Below are 21,584 nucleotides of genomic sequence, written 5' to 3' on the forward strand. Positions count from 1 at the left end.
TGCATTCCACTTTCCATTCCATTCCATTCCGTATTCCATTCCATTCTATTTCACATTCCATTCCATTCCATTCAACATTCCATTCCATTCCACATTCCATTCCACATTCCATTCCACATTCTATTCCACGTTCCATTCCATTCCACATTACATTCAACCCCATTCCACATTCCATTCCATTCCATTCCACATTCCATCCCATTCCATTCCACGTTCCATTTCATTCCATTCCACATTCCATTCCACCTTCCATTCCACATTCCATTCCACATTGCATTCCACTCCATTCCACTTTCCACTCCATTCCATTCCACTTTCCATTCCATTTCATTCCATTACTCGTTCCATTCTATGCCATTCCGTATTCCATTGCATTCCATTCCATTACACATTCAATTGTTTCGTATCCACTTTCCATTCCATTCCATTACATATTCCACATTCCATTTCACGTTCCATTAAACTGTACATTCCACGTTCCATTCCACGTTCCATTCCACGTTCCATTCCATTGCATTCCACATTCCATTCTACATTCCTTTCCACATTCCCTTCCACATTCCATTCCATTCCATTCCATTCCACATTCCATTCAACATTCCATTCCATTCCATTCCACATTCTATTCCACATTCAATTCCACATTTCATTCCATTCCATTTTACATTCCATTCCATTGCATTCCACATTCCATTCCATTCCATTCCACATTCCATTACACATTCCATTGCATTCCATTCCATAGTCCATTCCACATTCCATTCCACTCCATTCCACATTCCATCCGAAATTCCATTCCACATTCCCTTCCATATTCCATTACTTTGCTATCCACGTTCCATTCCATTAAATTCCACGTTCCATTTTATTCCATTCCAGGTTCCATTTCACTCTATTCCACGTTCCATTTCATTGCATTTCAAATTCCATTCCGCATTCCATTTCACATTCCATTCTATTCCATTGCATTCCACTTTCCATTCCATTCCAATCCACATTCCATTCCATTCCATTCCACGTTCCATTCCATTCCACATTGCATTCCATTGCTTTCCACATACCATTCCATTCCATTGCGTTCCACATTCCATTCCTTTCCATTCCATTACAGCTTCCATTCCATTCCATTCCACATTCCATTCCATATTCCATGCCAATCCATTCCGTTCCATGTTCAATTCCACATTCGATTACATATTCCTTTCCCCTTCCATTCCGTTCCATTCCACATTTTGTTCCATTCCATTCCTCATTCCATTCCACGTTCCATTCCACATTTTATTCCAAATTCCTTTCCATTCCATTCCATATTGCATTGCATTCCATTCCGCAATCCATTCCATGCTCCTTTCCACTCCAATCCACGTTTCATTAAACTCCACGTTGTATTCAATCCCATTCCAAGTTCCATTCCACATTCCATTCCACTTTCCATTTCACTTTCCATTCCATTGCATTCCACCTTAAATTCCTCTTTCCACTCCACATTCCGTTCCATTACATTCCACATTCCATTCCGCATTACTTTGCACATTCCATTCCATATTCCATTCCACATTCCATTCCACATTCCATTCCATTCCATTAAATACCATTCCAAATTCAATTCCTTTCAATTCCACATTCTGTTCAATTCCAATTCTTTGCCTTCCACATTCCATTCCACATTCTATTCCATTCCATTCAACATCCCATTCCACATTCCATTCCATTCCATTCGACTTTCCATTCCATTCCATTCCACTTTCCCTTCCTTTCCATTCCAGATTCCATTCAATTCCATCCACATTCCGTTCCATTCCATTCCACTTTCCATTACAGATTCCATTCGACATTCCATTCCATTCCATTTCATATTCCTTTCCATTCCATTCCATTCCACATTCCATTCTGTTCCATTCAACATGCTATTCTATTTCATTCAATTCCACATTCCATTCCGCATCACGTTCACATTCCTTTTCATTGCATTTCACATTCTATTCCTTTCCAGTTTCCATTCTATTTCATTCCACATTCCATTCCATTCCATTCCACATTCCATTACTTTCCATTCCACATTCCAATCCACATCCCATTCCATTCCATTCCACATTCCGTTCCACATTAGATTCCATTTCATTCCACATTCCATTCCATTCAATTCCACCATCCATTCCATTCCACATTCCTTTCCTTTCCATTCCACATTGCATTCCCTTCCATTCCACATTATATTCTATTCCATTCCATTCCATTCCTTTCCACATTCCATTCTTTTCGATTCCACATTCCGTTCCATTCCATTCCACATTTAATTTCACATTCCATTCCATTGCATTCTATTCCATATTCAATTACTTTCCATTCTATTCCACATTCCATTCCATTCCTTTGAAATCCATTCCACATTCCATTCCATTCCATTCCAGTCCATCCACGTTCCATTCCACAATCCATTCCACTTTCCATTACATTCCATTCCATTCCACGTTTCATTCCACGTTCCATTCCATTGCATTCAACATTCCATTCCATTCCATTCCACATTCCATTCCATTGTATTCCGCATTCCATTCCATTCAATTCCATTGCATTCCACATTCAATTCCATTCCATTAAATTCCATTACACATTCCATTCCATTCCATTCCATTCCACTTTCCATTCCATTCCATTCCACATTCCATTCCATTCCGTTCGACATTCTATTCCACATTACATTCCGTTACTTTCCACATTCCATTCCATTCCATTAAGCATTCCATTCAATTTCCATTTCACATTCCATACCATTCCTTTCAATTCTACATTTCGTTCCATTCCATTCCATTTCATTCCAGATTCCATTCCATTCTGCATTCCATTCCATTCCATTCCTTTGCTTTCCACATTCCATTGCATTCCATTCCACCTTCCATTCTATTCCATTTCACACTCCGTTTCATTCCATTCCAAACGCCATTCAACGTTCCTTTACATTCCATTTCACATTCCATTGAAATAAATTCCACATTCCATTTCATTCCTTTGAACATTCAATTCAATTTCCATTTCACATTCCTTTCCATTCCATTCCATTCCACATTAAACTCCATTTCGTTACATTCCATTTCAGATTCCATCCCACTTTCCATTCCATTCCATTTCACTTTCCATTGCATTCCATTCCACATTCCATTCCACATTGCATTTCATTTCATTCCACATTCCATGCCATTCCATTATACTTTCCATTCTATTTCCATTTCACATTCCATTCCATTCCTTTCCATTATACATTCCATTCCATTCCATTCCATTCAATTCCACATTCCATTCCATTCCACATTCCGTTCCACATTCCATTCCATTTCATTCCACATTGCATTCCACATTCTAGTCCATTAATTTCCACATTGCAATCCATTCCATTCCATTCCATTCCGCATTCATTCCATTCCATTCCATTCCATTCCACATTCCATTCCATTTCATTGCATTTCAGATTCCATTACATTCCCTTCCACATTCCTCTCCCCATTCCTTTCCATTCCACATTGCATTGCGCATTCCATTCCATTCCATTCCACATTCCATTCCATACTATTCCACATTGCATTCCACACTCCTTTCCTTTCTATTACACTTTCGATTCCATTCCATTACACATTCCATTCCATTCCATTCCACGTACCTTTCCATTCCATCTCACATTCCATTCGATTCCATTTCATTGCAAATTCCATTCTATTTCATTCCACAATCCTTTCTGTTCAATTGCATTCCATTCCATATTCCATTTCATATTGCTTTCCACATTCCATTCCGTTTTTTTACCGTTCCATTCCATTCCATTCCTTTCCATATTTCATTCATTTCCATTCCACGTTCCCTTCCATTCCATTCCACATTCCATTCTACTTTCCATTCCGCATTCCATTCCATTCATTTCCACCTTCCATTCCATTCCATTCCATTGCATTTCACATTCCATTCCATTCCGTTTCATTCCACATTCCATTCCATTGCATTCCACAATCCTTTCTGTTCGATTGCATTCCATTCCACGTTCCATTCCATATTGCTTTCCACATTCCATTACACATTCTATTCCTTTATTTTCCCATTCCATTCCATTCAATTCCATTCCATATTCCTTTCCAATTAATTCAACATTCCATTCCATAGCATTCCACATTCCATTCCATTCCAGTCCAGATTCCATTCCACATTCCATTCCATTCCATTCCAAATTTCATTCCATTCCATTTCACTTTCAATTCCTTTCCATTTCACATGCCATTCAATTCCACATTCCATTCCATTCCATTTGATTGTGCATTTCTTTCAACATTCCATTCCACATTCCATTCCATTCCACATTCCATTCCATTCCAATCCACATACCATTCCATTCAATTCCAATCCGCATTCCATTCCATTCCATTCCACATTCCATTCCATTCCCTTCCATTCCAAATTTTGTTCCATTCCATTCCATTCCATTCCATTCCTTTCCACTTTCCATTACTTTCCTTTGCATTCCAGGTTCCATTCCATTCCCTTCCACATTCCACTCCACATTCCTTTCCATTCCACATTACATTGCACATTCCATTCCATTCCATTCCATATTCCATTCCATACCATTCAGCTTTGCATTCCACATTCCTTTCTATTACATTACACATTCCATTCCCTTCCATTTCACATTCCATTACATCCCATTGCACATTCCTTTCCGTTCCGTCTGACATACCATTCAATTCCATTGCATTCCAAATTCCATTCCATTCCATTCCACAATCCATTAAGTTCGATTGCATTACATTCCACTTTCCATTCCATATTCCTTTCCACATTCCATTCCACATTCCATTCCGTTATATTCCCATTGCATTCCATTCCATTCCTTTCCATATTCCGTTCAATTACATTCCACATTCCATTCCATTCAATTCCACATTCCATTCCACATTCCATTCCGCCTTCAATTCCGTTCTATTCCACCTTCCATTCCATTCCATTCGATTGCATTTCACATTCCATTCCATTCCACAACATTGCACATTACGTTCCATTACATTCCACATTCCATTCCACTCCATTCCACATTCCACTCCGCATTCCATTCCATTCCATTCCATATTCCATTCCATTCCACACACATTCCATTCCATTCAATTCAACATTCCATTACATTCCATTCCACATTCCATTCTATTTCCATTTCACATTCCTTTCTACTCTTTTCATTTCCACATTCCGTTCCATTTAATTCCACATTCCATTCCATAAGTTTCCATTCCATTCCACATTTCTTTAAACATTCCATTCCATTCCATTCCATTCATTTCCACATTCTTTTCCAATCCATTCCATTCCTTTCCACATTCCATTCCATTCCACATTACACATTTCATTCCATTCCTTTCCACATTCCATTCCCTTCAATTCCACATTCAATTCCATTCAATTCCATTCCACCTTCCATTCAATATTCCATTCCATTCCATTCCACTTTCCATTCCATAGCATTCCACATTCCATTGCATTCCAGTCCACATTTCATTCTACATTCCTTTCCATTCCATTCCACATTCCATTCCATGGCATTTCACTTTCCAATCCATTATATTTCACATGCCATTGAATTCCACATTCCATTCCATTACATTTGAGATTGCATTTCATTCCACATTCCATTCCACATTGCATTCCATTCCATTCCACATTCCATGCCATTCCAGTCCACATTCCATTCCATTCCGTTCCACATTCCATTCCATTCTGTTCCACATTCTATTCCATTCCATTCTACTATCCATTTCTTTCCGTTCCACATTCCTTTTCAGATTCCATTCCATTCCATTGCACCTTCCATTCCATTCCATTCCACTTTCCATTCCACATTCCATTCCATTGCATTCCACGTTCCATTCCATTCCATTCTATTCCATTCCATTCCACGTTCCATTCCACTTTCCATTCAATTCAATTCTACATTCCTTTCCATTCCATTCCACATGGGATTCCATTCCAATGTACATTCCATTGCTTTCCATTCCGCATTTCATTCCACATAACATTCTATTCCCTTCCAAATTCATTCGATTTCATTCCATTCCACATTCCATTCCATTCCATTCCACATTCCACATTCCATTCCACTTTCAAATCCGCGTTGCATTCCACGTTACTTTCCATTCCGTTACACGTTCCATTCCACTTTCCATTGCATTCCGTTCCATGTTCCATACCACATTCTATTCCTTTCGATTCCACGTTGCATTCCACTTTCTATTCCGTTTATATCCATTCCACGTTTCATTCAAATCCATTCCACTTTCCATTCCAGTCGAAATTCCATTCCATTCCACTTTCTATTCCATTCCACATTCAATTCCATTCCATTCCGCATGACATTCCATTCCATTCCACGTTCTTATCCATTCCATTCCACCTTGCATTCCATTCCATTCTCTGTTCCATACATTCGATTCCACCTTCCATTCCATTCCATTCTACTTTCCAATCCATTCCATTCCACATTCCATTCCACTGCACATTCCTTTCCATTCCACTTCCAATTCCATTCCATTCCTTTCCTCTCCACATTCCAATCCATTCCATGTTCCATTCCATTCACTTCCATTCCACATTCCATTCAACTCTGTTCCACATTCCATTCCTTTCAATTCCACGTTCCATTCAATTCAATTCCATTCCACTTTCCATTCTTTTCCATTCCGCATACCATTCCACGGTCCATTTCATTCCATTCCATTCCATTGCACATTCCATTGCGCATTGCATTCCACGTTCCATTAGACATTCCATTCCACGTTCCATTTGATGTTTCATTCCACGAAATATTCCAAGTTGCATTCCAGGTTCCATTCCACGTTCCATTCCACATTCGTTTCCATTCCACTCCATTCCATTCCACGTTTCATTCCACATTCCATTCCATTTCATTCCACATTACATTCAACCTTCCATTCCACAGTCCATTCCTTATTGCATTCCATTCCATTCCACATTCCATTCCATTCCATTCGATATTCCACTCCAAGCCATTCCGAATTCCATCCCATTCCATTACACATTCTATTCCATTCCACATTCCATTCCATTCCGTTCCATTCCACATTCCATTCCATTCCATTCCTCGTTCCATTCCACTCACCATTCCATTCCATTCCACATTCCATTCCATCTCATTTCACATTCCATTCCACTTTCCACTCCATTGCATTCCAGATAGCGTTCCAGATTCCATTCCACAATCCATTCTACATTGCATTCCATTCCACATTCCATTACACATTCCATTCCACATTCTATTCCATTCCACTTTCCGTTCCACATTCCTTTCCACCTCCCATTCCACATTCCATTCCATCCCATTCCGCGTTGCATTCCACATTCCATTGCATTCCATTCCAAATTCCATTCCATTTCTTTCCACATTCCATTCAACATTCCATTCCACTCCATTTCACATTCCATTCCACATTCCAGTCCACATTCTACTGCATTCCATTCCATTCCACATTACATTCCACATTCCGTTTCATTGCATTCCACAATGCATTCCAGTTTCCATTCCACGTTACATTCCACGTTCCATTACAATTTGCATTCCATGTTCCGTTCCATTCCATTCCAGATTGCATTGAATTATATTACACATTCCATTCCATTGCATTCCACATTCCATTCCACATTCCTTTCCGTTCCATTCCACGTTTGATTCCACATTCCCTTCCATTACATTCCACTTTCCATTCCATTCCGTTCCAATTTCCATTCTATGCTCCATGCCACGTTCCCTTCCACCTTCCTTTCCATGTTCCGTTCCGTTCCATTCCACATTCAATTCCATTATACAATCCTTTCCATTGCATTCCATTCCATTCCACAATCCATTGCAATCAACATTCCATTCCACATTCCATTACATTCCATTCCACATTCCATTCCACATTCCATTCCATTCCATTCCACATTCCATTCTATTCCATTCCACATTCCATTCCACTCCATTCCACATTACATTCCACATTGCATTCCAATACATTCCACTTTCCTTTCAACATTCCATTCCATTCCACTTCACATTCTATTCCATTCCACATTGCATTCCAGTCCGTTCCATTTCATTCCATTTCGCATACCATTCCACATTTCATTCCATGCCACATTTCACTCCATTCCTTTCCACATTCCATTCCATTCCATTCCATATTTCATTCCATTCCATTCCATTCCACATTTCATTATATTCCATTCCACATTCCATTCCATTCCATTTTATTCCAGTCTGCATTCCATTCCAAAGTGCATTCCATACCAATCTACATTCCATTCCATTCCACTCCACATTCCATTCCACTCCACTCCACATTGCATTCCCATTCAATTTTCCATTCCATATTCCATTCCATTGCTTTCCACATTGCATTCATTTCCATTCCATATTCCATTCCATTCCTTTTCAATTTCCATTCCATTCCATTCAATTCAAGTCCATTTCACATTCCATTCCATTCCACTCCACATTCCATTCCATTGCATTCCACATTCCATTCCATTCCATTCCACTGCATTCCACATCCCATTCCATTCCATTCCATTCATCATTCCATTCCATTTCACGTTCCTTTCCATTCCATTCCATTCCATTTCATATTCCATTCCACATTTCTTTTCATTCCATTCCATTCCACTCCACATTCCATTCCATTCCAATTTCCATTCCATTCATTTCCATTCCACATTGAATTCCATTCCATTCCTTTCCACATTCCATTCCACCTTCCATTCCTTTTGATTCCACATTCCATTCCATATTCCATTCCATTCCATTCCATTCCACATTCCGTTGAACGTTCCATTCCATTCCATTGCAGTCGACATTCCATTCCATTTCTTTCCATTACATTCCATTTGACGTCCCTTTCCATTCCATTTCACTCCATATTCCATTCCATTCCATTACAGTCCACATTACATTTAATTCCATTCCACATTCTATTCCAATCCATTCCACATTGCAGTGCATTCCATTCCACATTTCATTCCATTCCATTCCACATTCCATTCCATTCCATTCCCATAATATTCCATTCCACATTCCATTCCACATTCCATTCCATTGCACATTCCATTTCATTCCACTCCATTCCACATATCATTCCATTCCATTCAACTTTCCATTCCTTTCCATTCCTTTCCATTCCTTTCCATTCCGTTCCATTCAATTCCACATTCCATTCCATTCTTTTCCATTCCACATTGCTTGCCATTCCATTCCAGATTACATTCCACATTCCATTCCATTCCATTCCACATTCCATTCCATTCCACTTCCCTTTACATTCCACTCCCCATTCCATTCCACTCCACATTCCATTCCGCATTCCATTCCACTTTCCATTCGTCGTTCCATCGCACGTTCCATTCGATATTCCATTCAACTTTACATTCAATGTTCCATTCCACGTTCCATTCTTCGTTCCATCTCACGTTGCATTCGATGTTCCATTCAACGTTACATTCCATGTTCCATTCCACTTTCCAGTCCATGTTCCATTCCGCATACCATTCCATTCCATTCCACATTCCATTCCAGATTCCATTCCACATTCCACTCCATTCCATTCCACATTCCATTCAACATTCCATTCATAGTGCATTCCACATTGCATTCCATTCCACTCCACATTCCATACCACATTCTATTTTATTCCATTCCACATTCCATTCCATGCCATTCTACATTCCATCCCATTCCATTCCACATTTTATTCCGTTCCACGTTGTATTCCATTCCACATTCCTTTCTCTTCCGTTCCATTCTACATTACATTCCAATCCATTCCAAGTTCCATTCCATTCGATTCCACGTTACGATCCATTCCATTCCACGTACCATTCCATTCCATTCCACTTTCCATTCCATTCCATTGAAATCCAATCCACATTCCATTCCATTCCACATTCCACTCCATTCCAAGTTCCATTCCATTCAATTCCATTCCACATTCCATTCCATTCAACATTCGATTCCATTCCATACCATTCAACCTTCTGTTCCATTCCCAACCACATTCCATTCCATTCCATTCGACGTTCATTACATTCCAATTCATGATCGTTTGAATTCAATTCCAAGGTCCATTATATTCAATTCAATGCCAAATTCCATTCCATTCCATTTCACTTTCCATTCCATTCCAATCCAATTTCCAATGCAGTCAATTCCACTCCACATTCCATTACATTCCATTGCACATTCCATTCCATTCCAAATCCATAACATTCCTTTCCACATTCCATTCCATTCCATTCCATATTGCATTCGATTCCACTCCACATTCCATTCTGCTCCATTCCACATTCCTTTCCACATTTGTTTCCATTCCATTCTACTTTCCATTCCATTGCGTCCCACATTCCATTCCATACTATTCCAAATTCCTTTCAATTCCATTAGACATTCCATTCCACATTCCATTCCATTCCTGTCCACATTCCATTGAATTCCATTCTATGCCAGATTCCATTCCAATCTATTGCACATTACCTTCCATTCCGTTCCACATTCCAATCCATGCCATTCCAGTTTTCATTCAATTCCTTTCCACGTTCCATTCCACGTTCCATGCCACATTCCATTCCACGTTCCATGCCACATTTCATGCCACATTCCATTCCACGTTCCATGCCACATTCCATTCCACGTTCCATTCCACGTTCCATTCCACTTTCCATTCCATTCCATTCCATGTTCCATTCTATCTTCTATTCCATTCTCTTATATGTACCATTCCATGATCCATGCCACCTTACATTCCACCTTCCATTCCAATTTCCTTTCCCTTGCATTCCAAATGCCGTTCTATATTCCATTCCATTGCATTCCACATTCCATTCCATTCCACTCTGTACCATTCCACATTCCATTCCACATTCCATTCCACATTCCATTCCCTTTTATTCCACATTCCATTCCATGCCATTCCACTTTCCATTCCATTCCATTCCACATTGCATTCCACATTCCATTCCATTCCAGTCCATATTCCATTCCATTTCATTCCAATCCACATTCCATTTCATTTCATTCCATTCCACATTCCATTCCATTCCACATTCCATTCCATTCCATTGCATATTCCATTCCACATTCCATTCCATTCAATATTCCATTCCATTCCGTTGCACATTCCATTCCATTCCTTCCAGCATTCCCTTCCATTCCATTCTACATTCCATTCCATGCCATTCCACATTCCATTCCATTGCACATTCCATTCCACATTCCATTCCATTCCATTTCACATTCCATTCCATGGCATTCCGCATGCCATTCCACATTCCTTTCCATGCCTTTCCAGTTTCCATTCCACATTCCTTTCTATTGCAATCCACATTCCATTCCATTCCATTCCATTCTGGTCCTAATTCCATTCCATTTAATTCCATTCCACATTCCATTCCATTCCAAATTCCATTCCATTCCACATTCCTTTCCATTCCATTCCACATTCCATTCCATTCCATATCACATTCCATTCCATTCCATACCATTCGACATTCCATTCCATTCCATTCCACATTCCATTCCACGTTACATTCCATGTTCCATTTCACGTTCTATTCTATTAAATTCCACGTTACATTCCACTTTCTTTTCCATGTTACATTCCATTATATTCCACCTTCCATTGTACTTTCCATTCCACGTTCCTTTCCATTCCATTCAACCTTCCTTTCTACGTTCCATTCCACATTCCATTCCATTCCACTCCATATTCCAAGGCACATTCCGTTGCATTCCATTCCACTTTCAGTTGCTCTTTCCCATCCATTACATTCCACATTCCATTCCATTCCATTCCACTTTCTGTTCCGTTCCATTCCACATTCCATTTCACGTTCCATTCCATTTCATTCCACATTGCATTCCATTCCACTACACCTTCCATTCCACATTCCTTTCCAATCCATTCCACATTCCATTCCACATTCCATTCCATTCCATTCCATATTCCATTTCATTCCATTCCACATTCCATTCGATTCCACATTCCATTCCACATTGCCTTGCATACCATTCCACATTCCATTCTACTTACCTTTCCATTCCATTCCGCATTCCATTCCATCCCAATCTACATTCCACTCTATTCCACATTTAATTCGACATTGCATTCCATCCCATTCAACATTTCATTCTAGATTCTATTCCATTCCATTCCGCATTCCATTCCATTCCATTCAATATTCCATTCCATTCCATTCCATTCCATTCCGTTAGGCATTCTATACCTTTCCATTCCACAATCCATTCCACATTCCATTCCACGTTCCATTCCATTCCATTCCACATTGCATTCCATTCCACTACACCTTCCATTCCACATTCCTTTCCAATCCGTTCCACATTCCATTCCACATTTCATTCCATTCCATATTCCATTTCATTCCATTCCACATTCCATTCGATTCCACATTCCATTCCACATTGCCTTGCATACCATTCCACATTCCATTCTACTTACCTTTCCATTCCATTCCGCATTCCATTCCATTCCAATCTACATTCCACTCAATTCCACATATAATTCGACATTGCATTCCATCCCATTCAACATTTCATTCTACATTCTATTCCATTCCATTCCGCATTCCATTCCATTCCATTCAATATTCCACTCCATTCCATTAGGCATTCTCTAACTTTCCATTCCACAATCCATTCCACATTCCATTCCACGTTCCATTCCATATTCCATTCCATTCCATTCCAGATTCTATTCCATCACATTTCACTTTCCATTCCACATTCCATTCCATTCCATTCCACATAGCATTCCACATAGCATTCCATATTTCACTCCAGAATGTATTCCAGATTCCATTCCATTCCATGTTCCACTCCACATTCCATTCCATTCCATATTCCATTCCGCCTTCCATTCCACATTCCTTTCCACCCCATTCCAAGTTGCATTCAACTTTCCATTGCATTCCATTCCAAATTCCTTTCCATTTCATAACAAATTCCATTCAAGATTCCATTCCATTCCATTCCACATTCAATTCCACATTCCATTCCACATTCCACTGCAATCCATTCCATTCCGCATTCCATTCCATTCCATTCGTCATTACATTCCACATTCCATTCCGTTCCATTTCACATTGCATTCCACTTTCCATTCCAAGTTACTTTCCACGTTCCAAACCACGATCCATTCCAATTTCCATTTCACGTTCCATTCCAATCCATTCCACATTCCACTCCATTCCATTCCACATTCCATTCCATTGCATTCCACATTCCATTCCACATTCCTTTCCGTTCCATTCCACATTTCATTCCACATTCCTTTCTGTTCCATTCCGCATTTCATTGCACTTTCCTTTAAACTCCATTCCACATTCCATACTACATTCCATTCCACCATCCATTCCATATTCCATTCCACATTCCATTCCATTCCATTCCACATTCCATTTCACATTCCATTCCATTCCATTCCACCTTCGATTCCACATTCCACTCCATTCTATTCCACATTCCATTCCACATTCCAATCCCTTCCCTTACACTTTCCATTCCAAATTCCATTCCAAATTCCATTCCATTCCACATTCCATTGCATTCCATTCCACTTTCCATTCCACCCTCCATTCCTTTCCACTCCACATGCCAATCAATTCAATTCCTTTCCACATTCCATTCCATTTGATTCAGCATTCCATTCCACTACATTCCACTTTCCATTCCACATTCAATTCCATTCCATTTCACATTCCATTCCATTCCATTCCACATTCCATTCCACTCCTTTCCAATCCACATTCCATTCCATTCCATTCGGCATTGCATTCCACTGCATTCCACATTGGATTCGAATCCATTCCACCTTCTATTCAATTCCGTTCCATTCCACAACCCATTCCACATTCCATTCCATTGCAATTTTCATTCCACATTCCATTCCACATTCCATTCCATTGCACGTTCCAGTCTACTTTGCATTCCACGTTCCATTCCACATTCCGTTCCATTCCATTCCACATTCCATTGCACATTCCATTCCATTCCATTCCGCGTTGAATTCCTCATTGCATTCCACAATCCCTTCCACATTCCATTCCATTTCACATTCCATTTCACATTCCATTCCACATTCCATTCCATTCCACGTTCCATTCCACGTTGCATTCCATTTCATTCCACGTTCCATTCCACATTTCATTCCATTGCATTCCACATTCCATTCCATTCCATTCCACATTCATTCCACATTCCATTCCATTCTATTCCACATTCAATTGCACTTTCTACTCCATTACATTTCACGTTCATTCCATTCCATTCTATTCCATTCCATTCCTAATTTCATTCCATTTCTTTCCATTCCATTCCACATTCCTTTCCATTCCATTCCACATTCCATTCTTCTCCATTTCACATTCGATTCCATTCCATTCCATTACATATTCCATTCCATTCCATTCCACATTCCATTCCATACCATTCATCATTCGATTCCATTCAATTTCACAATCGATTCCATTCCATTCCATTCCATATTCCATTCCATTCCATTCGATTCCATTTAATTTCACATTCCATTCCATAAAATTCCATTCCATTCCACATCTCATTTCACATTGCATTCCACATTCCATTCCATTCCATTCCATTCCATTCCATATTCCATTCCATTCCATATTCCGTTGCACATTCCATTCCACATTCCATTCCATTCCTTTACACATTCCATTACACATTCCATTCCATTTCATTCCATTCCATTACACATTCCAACACATTCCATTCCATTCCACATTTCACTGCACATTCCGTTCAATTCCATTTTCCATTCCAATGGAAAGTGTTATGGATTGTAATGGAATGTAGAATGGTATGTTTAATGGAAAGGAATGGAATGTTGAATGGAAGGCACAATGGAAAGTTGGAAGTAACGTGGAATGAAATGCAGAATGGACCATGGAGTGGAATGTGTAAAGGAACGTGGAATGCTACATGGAATTGAATACAAATTGGAATAGAATCGAATAGAATGTGCAATGGAATCTGGAAAGGAATGGAATGGAATGTGGAATAGAAAATTATGGAATGGAAGTCGAATGGAACATGGAAAGGAGCATGGAATGGAACGTGGAAAGGAACCTTGGAATGGAATGGAAAGGAAAGTGGAATAGAATGTAATGTAATCTAGAATGGAAAGGAAAGGAAGATGTTATGCAATTGAATGGAAGGTGGAATGGAATGGAATGGAATTGAATGTGGACTGGAATGGAATGGAATGGAATGGAATGTGGAATGGAATGGAAAGCACAATGCAATGGAATGGAATGGAAAGTGGACTGGAGTGGAATGGAATCGAATGGAATGCGTAATGAAATGGAATTGAATGTGGAATGAAATGTGGAATGAGATAGAATAGAATGTGGAATGGAAGATAATGGAATATGGAATTGAATGGAATGGAATATGGAATGGAATGCGGAAAGGAATGTGGAATGGAATGAAATGGAATGGGGAATGGAATGTTTAAAAGAATGGAATTGAATGCAGAATGGAATGGAATGGAATGGAAAGTTGACTGGAATGGAATGAAATGGAATGTGAAATGGAATGCGGAACGGAATGTGGAATGGAATGCAACAGAATGTGGAATGGAATGGAATGGAATTTGGAATAGAATGTAGAACGGAATGGAGTGGAATGTGGAATGGAATGGAGTGCAAAGTGGAATGGAATGGAATGGAATGAAATGAAACGGTATGGAATGGAAAGTGGAATGTAATGGAATGTGAAATTGAATGGAATTTGGAAAGGAATGAAACAGAATGTGGAATGGAATTTGCAAGGGAATGGAATGCAATGGAATGCAATGTGAAATGGAATGCATTTGAATGTGGAATGGCATGTGGAATTGAATGGAATATAATGGAATGTGGAATGGAAAGGAATGGAATCGCATGGAATATGGATTGGAAAGGAATATAATGTGGAATGGAATGGAAAAGAATTGAATGTGGAATGCAATGTGGAATGTAATGGAGTGTGATTGAATGGAATGTGGAATGTGATGGAATGGATATGCAATGGAATGTAATGGTATGTGGAATGGAATGTGTAATGGAATGGAATGGAGTGTAGAATGGAAAGGAATCGAATGTGGAATGGATAGTGGGATATAATGTAATTGAATGTGGAATGGAATAGAATGGAAGGTGGAATGGAAGGTGTAATGGAATTGAATGGAATTTGGAATGGAATGGAATGGAAAGCGGAATGGAACGTGGGATGGAATGGAATGGAACGTGGAACAGGACACGGAATGCATAGTGGAATGGAAAGTGGAATGGAACGTGAAATGGAATGTGTAATGTGAACTGGATTGCAATGGAATGTGGAATGGAATGGAATGGAATTTGGAATTCAGTGGAATGGAATGTGGAATGGAATGTGAAATTGAATGGCGTGTAATTGAATGTGGAATGGAAAGCGGAAAGGAACGTGGATTGGAAAGAGGAATGGAACATGGAATGTAAATTTTGAAGGAATGGAATGGAAAGTGGAATGGAATGCAATGGATTGTGGAATGGAATGGAAAGGAATATGGATTGAAATGGAATGAAATGTGGAATGAAATGCAATGGAATGGAATATGGCATGGAAATGAATGGAATGGAAAGGAATGTGGAAAGCAATGGAATGGAAAATGGAAAAGAATGTGGAATGGCACGGAAAGGAAAATGGAATGGAACGGAATGGAAAGTGGTATGGAATGTGGAATGGCATGGAACACAATGTGGAATGGAATAGAATGGAATGTGGAGTGGAATAGAGTGGAATGTGGAATGGAATGTAATCGAATGTGGAATTGAATGGAACGGAATATGGAATGGAATGTGGAATGGAAAGCTGAATGGAATCGAATGGAATGGAATGTGGAATGGAATGGAATGTGGAACGGAATGCAATGGAATGTGGAATGGAATGTGGAAGGTAATGGAAAGCAATGTGGAATGGAATGGAATGGGATGTGGAATGGAATGCAACGGAATTTGGAATTGACGGAATGTGGAACGGAATGAAATGTGGAATGGAATGGATCAGAATGGAGTGTGGACTGGAATGAAATGGAATGGAAAGTGGAATGTAATGGAATGGAATGTGTAATAGAACGAGGAATGGAATGGAAAGGAACATGGATTGGAATTTAATGGAAGGTGGAATGGTATGTAATGGAACTTGGAAAGGAATGGAAATGAATGGAATGAGGAATGGAATGGAATTCAATGTGGAATGGAATGGAATGGAATAGATTGTGGAATGCAATGTAATGGAAAGTGGAATGGAAGGCGGAATGGAATGTGGAATGGATCGTGGAATGGAACGTGGAATGAATCGTTGAATGGAACGGAATGGAAAGTGGAATGGAAAGGAATGGGTTGTGGTATGGAATGGAAAGCAATGTTGAATGCAAAGGAACGGAATGTGGAATGCAATGCAATGAAATGGAATGTGGACTGCAATGGAATGGAATGGAATGGAATGTGGAATGGAATGGAATGGTACGTGGAAAGAAATGGAATGCAATGTAATATGTAACGGAATGGAATGGACTGGCATGTGGAATGGGATGTACAATGGCGTGGAATGGAATGTGCAACGCAATGTGGAATGGAATGTGGAATGCAATGGAATGGAATGGAATGGAACGTGGAATGAAATAGAATGGAATGGAATGGAATGCGGAATGGAATGGAATGTGGATTGGAATGGAATGTGGATTGGAATGGAAAGGAATGCGGAATGGAAGGGAATGGAATGTCGAATGGAATTTGGAATTAATGGAATGGAATATGTAATGGAATGGAATGGAATGGAATGTGAAATGAAATGGAATGGAATGTGGAATGGAATGTAATGTTAAATGGAATGGAATGAAAAGTGGAAAGGAATGGAACATAATGTGGAATGGAATGAAACATAAAGTGGAATGGAATGTGGAATGGCATGGAATGGAATGTGGAACGGAATGTAGAATGGAAAATGGAAAGGAAATGTATGGAATGGAATTTGGAATGGAGTGGAATGGACTGTTGAATGGAATGGAATGGAATGCAAAATGGAATGGAATGGAATGGAATGTGGAGTGGAATTCAACTGAATGGAAAGGAATGTGGAATAGAATGGAATCGAATGAGGAATGGAATGTGGAGTGGAATTTAATGGAATGTGGAATGGAATATGTAATAGAATGGAATGGAAAGGGGAATGAAAAGGAATGGATTGTGTAATGGAATGGATTGGAATGTGGAATGGAATGTGGGAGGAATAGAATAGAAGGAAATGGAATGGAAGGTGTTATGGATTGGAATGGTATCTGCAATGGAATGGAATGGAACGTGGCAGGGAATGTGGAACGGAATGGAATGAAATGGAATGGAATGAGATGTGGAATTGAATAAAACTGAGTATGGAATGGAATGGAATGGAAATTCGAATGGAAAGTGGAATGGAATGGAATGTGGAAGGTGAAGGAATGGAATGTGGAATTGAATGTGGAATGAAATGGAATGGAATGTGGAATGAAATGGAATGGAATGTGGAATGAAATGGAATGGAATGTGGAATGGAAACTGGAAAGCAATGGAATGGAATGTGGAAAGGAATGAGTAATGGAATGTATTTGAAGGTGTCATGGTATGGAATGGAATGTGGAAATGAATGAGGAATGGAACGAATTGGAAGGTGGCATGGAAGGGAATGGAATGTGGAAAGGAATGTGTAATTGAATTGAATGGAAAGTGGAATGGAATGGAATGGAATATGGAAAGGAAATTGCAATGGAATATGGAATGGAACGTGGAATGGAACTTGGAATGGAAAGTGTAATGTGGAATGGAATGGAATGGAATGTGGAATGGATTGGAATAGAATGAGGAATGGAACGGAAGTGCATGTGGATTGGATTGGAATGGAATGTGGAATGAAATGTGGAAAGGAATGGAAAGGAATGTGGAATGGAATGGAAAGGAATATGGAATGGAATGGAATCTAATGGAAAGCAATGTTGAATTGAATGGAATGTGAAATGGATTGGAATGACATGTGGAATGGACTGGAATGGAATGTAGAATAGAATGGAATTGAATGTGGAATGGAATGTGGAATGGAAAAGAATGGAATGGAATCGGGAATGGAACATGGAATGGAATGGAATGGAATGTAGAATGGAATGGAATGCAATGTGGAACGGAATGTGGTAAGGAAAAGAATGCAATGGAATCTGGAATGGAAGGGAATGCAACTTGGAATTGAATGGAGTGGAACCATGAATGGAATGGAATGGAATGTGGTATGCAATGCAGTGGAACGGAATGTGAAATGTAATGGAATGTGGAATGCAATGGAATATGGAATAGAATGGAATGGAATATCGCATGGAATGGAATGTAATGCGGAATGGCATGGAATGGAAAGTGGAATGAAATGGAATGGAATGTGGAAGGGAATGTGTAATTAAATGGAAAGGAATGTGGAATGGAATGTGGAATGCAATGAAATGGAATTGAATGGAAAATGGAATGGAAAGGAATGGAATTCAGAAAGGAATGGAATTGAACGTGGAATGGAATCGAGTGGAATGGAATGTGAAATTGAATGTGGAATAGAGTGGAATGGAACAAGGAATGCAATGTGGATTTCAATGTGGAATAGAATGAAATGGAGCATGGAATGGAATGTGTAATGGAACGTGGAATGGAATGGAATGGAATGTGGAATGGAATGTGGAATGGAATATAATGGAATGTGGAATGGAATGTGGAATGGAATGGAATGGAATGAGGAATTGTATTTCGAATGTCATGGAAAGGAACGTGGAATGGAATGTGGAATGGCGTGTAATGGAATGTGAAATGGAATATGGAATGGAATGGAATGGAATGTGGAATGGAAAGGGATGGGATATGGAATTGAATGGAATGAAAAGTGGAATGGAACCTTGAATGGAATAAAAAGGAACGTGGAATGGATTGGAATGGAATGTGGAATGGAATGGAATGGAATGGAATGGAATGGAAAGTGGAAAGGAATGGAATGGAATGGAATAGAAAGTGGAATGGAATGCAACGGAATGGAATGTGGAATTGAATGGAATTTGGAATGAAATGGAATGTGCAATTGAATGGAATGGGATGTGGAATGGAATTAAATCGAATGTGGAATAGAATGGAATGGAATGTGGAATGGCATGGAATGGAAAGTGGAATGGAAATTAATGTGGAGTGGAATGGAATCAATTTGGAACGGAATGGAATGGAATGTGGAATGGAATGGAAAGGAATTTTGAAAGGAAAGTGGAAGGGAATGGAAAGGAATGTGGACTGGAAAGTGGAATGAAACGGAATGTAATGTGGAATGGAATCTCGAACGGAATGGAAGGGAAAGGAAAGAAATATGGAATGGAATGGAATGGAATGGAATGTGGAATGTGATGTGCAATGGAATGGAATCGGATGTGCAATGGAATGTAATGGAAAGTGGAATGGAATGGAATGGAATGTGCCATTAAACACGGAATGGAACGTGCAATGATATGGAATGAAACCAGGAATGGAATGTAATGGAACGTGGAATGGAATGGAATGGAATGAAATGGAATGTGGAATGGAACAGAATGGAATGTGGCATGGAATGGAATGCAATGCGGAATGGCATGGAATGGAATGCAATGCGGAATGGCATGGAATGGAATGTGGAATGGAATGGAATGTGGACTTGAATGGATTGGAATGCAATGGAATATGGAATGGAATTTGTAATGGAATGGCATGCAATGGAATGTGGAATGGAAAGGAAAGTGGAATGGAACGGAATGGAATGTGGAAATGAATGGAATTTAAGTTGGAATAGAAGGTGGAATGGAATGGAATGGAAAGTGGAATGCAAAGTGGAATGGAATGTGGAATGTAATTAAATGGAATGGAATGGAATATGGTATGGAATGTGGAATGGAATGGAATGGAATGGAATGGAATGCAATGTGGAAGGGAATGGAATGGAAGGTGGAATGGAAGGGAATGGAATGGAAGGTGGAATGGAATGGAATGGAATGGAATAGAATCGGATGTGTAATGGGATGTGAAATGGAATAGAACGTGGAGAGGAATGGGAAATGAAATGGAATAGAATGTGTAATGGAATGTGGAATTGAAAGTAATGGAATGTGGAATGGCATGTAATTTGGAATGGAATGGAATATGGAATGAAATGGAATGGAGTGCGGAATGGAATAGTATCAATGTCGAATGCAGTGGAATGGAATGTGGAATGGAATTTGGAATGGAATGGAATGGAATGAGCATTGCAATGTCGAATGGAACTTGGAATGGTATGTAGAATAGAATTTGGAATGGAATGGAATGGAATAAACACTGGAATGTGGAATGGAACTTGGAATAGAATTGAAAGGAATGGGATGGAACATGGAAAGGAATGGAAAGGGATGGAACAGGAAATGTAATGGAATGGAATGGAACGGAATGCGGAA

Source organism: Pongo abelii, chromosome 15 (genome assembly GCF_028885655.2).
Source record: "Pongo abelii isolate AG06213 chromosome 15, NHGRI_mPonAbe1-v2.0_pri, whole genome shotgun sequence".
Lineage (NCBI taxonomy): Eukaryota > Metazoa > Chordata > Mammalia > Primates > Hominidae > Pongo > Pongo abelii.